This window comes from Pavona decussata, unplaced genomic scaffold (assembly GCF_977016875.1).
Source record: "Pavona decussata unplaced genomic scaffold, jaPavDecu1.1 SCAFFOLD_234, whole genome shotgun sequence".
Classification (NCBI taxonomy): Eukaryota; Metazoa; Cnidaria; class Anthozoa; order Scleractinia; family Agariciidae; genus Pavona; species Pavona decussata.
The window spans coordinates 219,861-227,394 of record NW_028145639.1 but is presented as its reverse complement, the minus strand read 5'-3'; the positions used below and the strand labels follow the sequence as shown (position 1 = coordinate 227,394).

The window sequence follows — 7,534 nt, the reverse complement described above, 5'->3', positions numbered from 1 at the left end:
TTTTCTTTTTTCCCTTTTTTCCCCTTGAGAAATGAGAAACACTCAAGTCCTCCGCGGGGAAAATGTCTCAAATGCATCCACATATATAAATGTTCTCTTATCATACCTGTCATAAGTCTCTACCTCAACATCTTGAGACATCAGTCTGCAATGATTGATGCATCAATTAATCAATCAATAGTAAGTTGTGCAGTGATCGAGACTGCCAGTCAGTCAGAAAAACGTTGACACTTGATAACTCAATGGTCCTACAACAAGCAAAGCTGTGAGCCTTCTAAAATTCCTGGTCAAACTGGAAATTGATTTTTCCGCAGGGAGGAAGAGGGCTTTTGAAGAGAAGAGCTCTTATCGCCGGAGTGATTGGGATACCCAGAGAGGATGACAGGGAAGAAAGCATATGGACTGTCCTCTCGTCTTGTGTTCCATGTGTTTTTCTAAACCTCTTCTTTCTCAAATTTTAATATTTCACATTGAATGTAAGCATGTTTTACTCACTTTTTGACTATTTCATGGATAGCTTGTTTATGGCATTCTATCGACTGTTCTAAAATGTCTCACCACCTTGAGTTCTCAACAACTTAAAATCTCCAATGTGCATAATTTTTTTTCAAAACTCATTTTAGTGTTGAAAATCCTGTCACATTAATGGATGCGAGTTTGAGTGTTGAAATCAGAACGCTACGTACCTGTGTTTCAACATTACATTGCGTAATTATCCTCTTATCATCTGAACTGACTGTGGATCCCAGCACTGAAGCAGTGGTCCTCCTCATCTGCATTGAACTGTCACAGAACAGTCACAGGTTTTTGTATTTACCCCATTCCTAGGGAGATGTAACAGAGTTTTGGTATCATTACTCAGGTGATTATAGAGATTCTATTGATCTCATTGGTCAAGGATTGGGTCATATCCTGTTATAATCACCTGGCGCAAGGCAATCTTGTACCCATTTCAGTCCTCAGTCAGGCTCTTTGGCCAGAGTGGTTGGTCAACAAGAGAGACTCTGGGGAACTGGAATTTTATTACGGCAGGATTTCTGCAATAACAAAATGCAAGCTAGCTGTCATGAGGCAGCCAATCAAAAAAATTAATTCTGTTCTGTTCAAATTCCCCAGTCTCTCCTTGTGACCAACTGCTGGCCAAAGAGCCCGAGGACTCTGGGTACAAGATTGGGTGCAAGGTGGGAGAACTAATTTTCAAAATGGCAGCTTATCGATTTGTTGATGCTCCTGAGGAAGAAATTACAGTGTGACACACCTTACCGTGGCCACCCAACAAACTTTTTTTACAAGCTAGCCTATCAGAAATATTATACGCGAATTTGATTAACGGTCATGCCTCCGTGCAAAGTCCAACAGGCAAGTGTGCAACAACGAATTATTGAAAACATGTCGTTTTGTATTTTATGAACAAGGAGGAATATATCCTGATTGGCTAACTTGTAAAAAAAGTTTGTTGGGTGGCCACGGTAAGGCGCGTCGCACTGTTCTTCCATTTACCAAAAGATTCCGGAAAATTCCGGGAATTTCGGTGGGAAATGTTTTTCGGTGAAGAACGTGTTCCATTTGACACATGTTCCATCCATTTCCTGGCTTCTCCGTCCAATGTATCTGAATGTATTCCACACCAAAAAAACAAAATGGCGCCACAATTGTTGTGGTTAAACGAAATTGTAGAGTTGTCTTTGGAAGAAGAGTCTCGTTAATTTCTTAAAATGATGATGACATTCCTATCCTGGCGGCGGTTGCAACTTATATGAGGCGCGATCTTCACCAAAATCAAGGTTTTTATAAAAATATACATGGCGCGATATACAAAATGAAATGTAATGTTTTCTTCGATAAATACTACTTACCATTGACATACATGGTATAGTTGTGATTAATTAACGTTTGAAAATCTGGAGTCAGGCCATGACACACCGAGCATTCGTATAAAGTACTACTCGAGGAGAGGGAAGTCACCAAAGTAAATATGGCGGCTTCTTCTACTCCCTCCAAAGATATGATCGTGAACGGCCTGGAACTGGTCAAACCTAATGTGAAACTCGTATTAAAATGGAACACGCAGTTTCATCGGAAAAGTTTCCAACGGGAAAACCTTTTCAGAAGTTTCCATTCTTTCCGGAAATTTTCCAGTGGAACAAACCAAATGTTCCATTTACGACCCAACCGAAATTTCCGGAATCTCTTGGTAAATGGAAAACGCCCACCGTGAAAGAAAATTCATAATTTACGAAAGGAACTAAAAATGCACTAAGTCCGGGTGACAATTTTCGAAGGCAAGGTAGGAAAGCTTTGCTAAGCGAACGAAAAAAACCTTGTAAATTGCAGTGGAAATGTTGTCGATCTCGATACCAATATAAATTGAAAACAACAAATTAAATTAACCAACAAAACCAATTTAATACAGAATTTGAAAGCATGGAAGTAAACGAGATGAAAAAATGTCCCTCTAAGTTCTACGTTTCAGTGAGGAGAAAAGACGACCATTTTTATGACCAAACTAGCTTGTTGTCGGTTCAAACGGTTTACCATCTAAAGTCACCGCCTCAACAAAAAAATTTGATCTGGGACAACCGCGGACTTGTTTAGTAAAGCAAATGAAGGACTTGATTCCTACCTGTAGCAGCTTATCTCTCTCAGAGGGCAATTTGTAAAGCCACCAACAAGAAATTGCGCGACAAAGTGCTGTTAAACATACATTCATTCACTGGACAAGTCAATGTTTGTCTCATTGAAACGGCGGGCGGCAATCGAACTCGTTCCCAGGGTCCGCGTAACCCTTATCCCCATATCCCCTTTCTCCCTTTGTTTATCGATTTCGATTGAGCAAATGATCGCCAGACTGTTTGTCTCATTGACACGTGACAATTTGAAACAAACAAAATTAACGTAAAGCGGACTGGTCTCATAACATCAAAAGGAGACAAATCAATGGAAATATCGGGACAAAATTTTGTTTACATTTTACATTACGGGGATCAAATAGTTGTTTTAAAAATTTCTAAAGCAGGTAAAGATAATGCAGCAATGGGACTCTACTTTTACACAGCCTTACGCGATTTCAACTTCTTGGATTTGATGAACATTGACGTACATGTACCTATGTATTCGTAGGTCGCCTTTGGTCATATGGTACCCCACAGAGGGTCTGGCTGAGCTCTGACAGCATGCCGGGAAATCGTTCCTTAAACCACTGTCTGCCTCCTTTTCTTCCAAGTTTTACCTAGGAGTCATGAAAATGTTTCTGAAACTATTAAAACGTCTTTTGATGAGGGTCGTACAGGGGTATTTTCGTGACGCGTGATTAGCTGATTTTATTTCCCGTGAAACGTGAATGTAATAAATTATTCTTCGTAATCCGTGACCTGAAGGTTTTGCGTGACCCGTGAAGAGCTTGAATTATTCACCGATATTCGTGATTGTACCACTCTATTCTGCGCGATTTTTAGATGCGAGTGTCCGGAAGATTTATTAAGACTGAAAACATCAAATGTGACAAGTAACAGATTTCGCTTAATCTTCGTTAATGTCGTAAAGTAATTCATTGGATGAGGAGAGAGCATGTTTGTCAATTTTGCACACAATCGGAGATTCTGACCCGGAATTGAAGAAGTTGCTGCCAAGAGACAGTGTCCTAAATAAAGATCGGATGGACATAAACTGTATATTACATTTGAGTAAAGAGTCTTTGTTAGCTCGTCTCCGCAACGTCAATTGTGTGGTGCATTCAGTTCTCCCGGACAGCTATAAAATCAGTGAGACCAACAAAGTTGGGCTCTATCCGCATCCCGTAGCAATTTGCCCCGGCGAGCATGGAAAACTTCTCGTTCTGGGCTGAGTTGCTCGAAGCATGGCTAGCGCTAACCATTGGTTAAGAGGTATTAAAACCTATAGGTTGTCATGGTGTTTAACCCGGGTTAGCGCTAACCATGCTTAGAGCAACTGGGCCCTGGACTATGCTCCATTGAAGAACCTCACTTAGGCTTCTAGAAGTTAGGTTTCATGTACCCGCAGATGTCAAGGTTGTTGGAGAATCCATGGTGCAGCTAAATCGCTCGCTTACTGCGATGGAATAGCGTATGTAAGCTGTCCCACAGGAATACAGCTCTTACCCATTACAAAGAAGCCAACGCTACAGTTGAAGAATCTCAAAAAAGTAGAGCTCACTTCTGAGTTGCAGAAGAGAGGACTTGACACGCTCGGAACAGTTCCGGTGCTTCGAGAACGACTTTCTATGCATCTAAAGAATGTAGAAAGAACATACGCAGAAACCAAAAGTGACTTGACTAAAGTTCGACTTTCTCGAAAGATCGAACCATCCAGAATTGCTAAGGCAAGCGATAACATCATCCTTTGTGCCAGCGATGTGGACAAGGTTATTTATTCCATTGCATTAGAGATGGATGGAGTGGCGGTTAAAGGCAATGTTACAGTTTTGACAAAATACTCCGCCTCTTGCACAGAAGCAGTGTCTATGTGCCTTAACAATAACATCCTTTATCTGCCTCACAAGGGCAACTCAGGCGGAATCTTATCTATTGCAATGTCAACACTCGAGGAAACCGTGATCGTACAAAACGGAACTGTAGAATGCAGTGAAAGCGCACACGTGGCCTCGTATCTCGCTGGTATAGTTTATGTGGACATTGGAAGCTTGCAAATAAAAACGAAGATCCGTGGTGAGGAGGCCGTAGTTATTGCTGGCACAGGAAAAGAAGGTAATTCAAATGGAAAGGCAGACCAAGCAACATTTGCGCAGCCTATGGGCATATGTGTGGAGCACGATAAGAACATATTCATCACCGATGCTCAGACAGGCTCTGTGAAGCTAATTACTTCAATAAAAGGCATTGTAAAGTATCTAGGCCATCTTGGACTCCTGTTCAAAGCCTTTTCTGTTCAAATGAAACATCAGACTGTACCAAAACGTTCCCTACCACAAGCAATTGAGCTTCTGGAAAAACTTGACAGTTACTTGGAAGCAACAACAGAAAAAGCGTTGTCACATAGCAACGATGTCAACGATGCCAGCACAGGTAAACCAAGCGGTTCTCAAGGAACCATTTCCAATCAGACAAAGCGTTCGGTCAACATGATCTTAAATGGACTGAAAGATCTGGAGGCGTTAGTTAAAGAACTTAATCCAAACTTCGCCATTGATCTGTACTCTTGTCTAACAGTTCAGGGTGAAAACCTACACGCAGTTGGTCACTTCAAGGACCAGTTTCCTACTCTTTTGCAGTACGCACAGAATCTGGCAAATACCGTATACGAAAGCATTATAAACGTGTAGTACCCTGGAGTGCCTACTACTTCACACACGATAAATCATATTATCCCGTGTTGCGCCAGAGCACTCCACTAAATGCCATTCCAAAGCTGGAGCATCTTAAGGCAAGAAGGGAGTTGAATAGGCAGGAAAAAGATCTCATGATTGAGTGGGCGACAAATAATGGGAAGGCTGCACGACAGAGAAGTGTGCGGCAAGAGACCACCATGTTCATGGCCGGAACGTTCCCGTTAAACATGTACAGAACCTCAGACTATCCAAAAGACAAAGTCTCGTTCAGTCCTAACACTGTCGAGGAGGAGGCTGTTACTTCTGCTGAAACGGTAACAACTGGCACGCCTTCTACATCGCACGAGGCCATTGAAGCTGGGCAAGTAGTAGAGGAAGACGAGGAAAAAGAGGAGGCGGAGGAGTATGACACTGACACAGACGGTGAATATCCTATTGCGGACAATGACGAGGAAGATTCTGTAGACGATTTGGTATTTCTTCGGGCGGTGACAACGCGAAGTGGACGAATGGTCAGAGTCGTCCATCGAGAGTGATTTAGGTATGTGATTTCCGATAGGCAACCTTTACCTAGCCTTTCACGATTTTACTCCCTTCAAACGCTCTTTCTGGCGTAAGAAAAGGTTGTTAAAAAAGTACCTGACTTGTTCATTTTCGTGATTCGGGAAAATGAAATTTTCATATCCGTGATCCGTGATTTGCTATTTTTTCTGTTCGTGAACCGTGCGAGAGACCCCCCCTGTACGACCCTCTTTGATTAAAGTGACGTCTTCCACGAGGCCTGGCGACCCAGATGGACTTTCCTCGTCGTGAAGCAATCGGCATTTACATTGATGAGGAGATATAAAGGAGAACGATGCTTCCGTACTTACCCGCTTGTAGAAACACATCGTTTGTTGTTTTAGTTCTAAAGTCGTTAAAGAAATGGTTTGAATGAAATTATTGGAAGGAAACTGATTTGTAGGCGCATATACAAATGTAATCATTCATTTCATACAGAGCTCTTCCTCTTGTAGTCTTCCGGTTAATTGTTTATAGTTGTTAACAATTTATTTTTCTTAGCTTTGAGAAACTTAACAGACTTCTGCGTAACGCTAGATTGTAGATTGTTGAGATGTCATGGGACATTGGACATGGTGATAGGCGAGAAAGATGCCCAAGGAGACGACAGTGAGAAGAAATCAGGAGACAAGTGAGGTGTTAGAGTCCACTTGAGAGTGAATAATATAATATCACATTGATTGAGCTGGAACTCTAAAAGGTATAATATGGAGGGGGAGAAAGTCTCGTGCAGTACAGTGTGGATTAAGTAGAGCCATTAGATATAGTCATGTATGTTTAGACTTCAGTGTCTTCTTAGTGGGATTTAATATTTTGTGAGCCAGGGCTCCAGGAATCACTCTGAGGAAAACACCAACAAAGGCAAAACAGAACAGTTACACCTGCCGTTGTAATCAGCTTCCTCTGCACACGTGGGAGCTGTCGCTTCTGGTCGCGCCATTGCAGTAGAAACTGACATCGCACTTCAAAACAATTGCAAGCATTTTAACTGGACCTTTTGATCTGGAAGAAAGCTGTACTTAAACAGGAAAATCGTGAAGCATTTGCCTGTTGGAAAATTTGTGTTGCTGACCGACGACGAAAAGGCACCAAAATGGGTCGCGCGATAAGAAGAGCGAATGCGGCGAGAAGACAATGGGGGTATATCCAGGTCGCAAAGATGATAACGGCAGTTACATAGCGAGTCAATGAGTATACATTTGCACATGTAGGGCATGATAAGGTATCGAAAAAGATAACAGAAGACGATGGGTCGCAATTTTTTGAAGAAACACGGAGCGCATTTATGTACAGTTTACGGTACCAATATCGATAGCACAAGGCAACGCATGTAGATAGTAAGTAGATCGCATAAGATACTTTGGATGGTGCAAATGGATCAAACTACGCAAAACGATAGATATAAAACAGCCGGTTAGTTGGCGAAAGATGACTGATGCGGGTCGGCGTAAATAAGACGGATATCGAAATGAATTGCGGAGCAAAACAGTGAATTACAGGTAGCATACGAAATTCCATGACCCTAAAAACTCGCAACCGCCTGCATAACGATAACGTTATGCAGTTATCCAGTTTTGTGTATGATGACTTACCCAAATTGAAGGTGTAATGGAAATGTGACAGAGAACAAAGCTGTTCACAGAAGATGATGATGATGATGATGATGAT

The 7,534-nt window shown here is 41.8% G+C and overlaps 1 pseudogene; it reads left to right on the top strand.

The window, feature by feature from the left end:
- Window positions 1-3,276: 3,276 nt before the first annotated feature.
- Window positions 3,277-6,052, top strand: LOC146457966 (uncharacterized; annotated as a pseudogene).
- The last annotated feature ends 1,482 nt before the right edge of the window (window positions 6,053-7,534 follow it).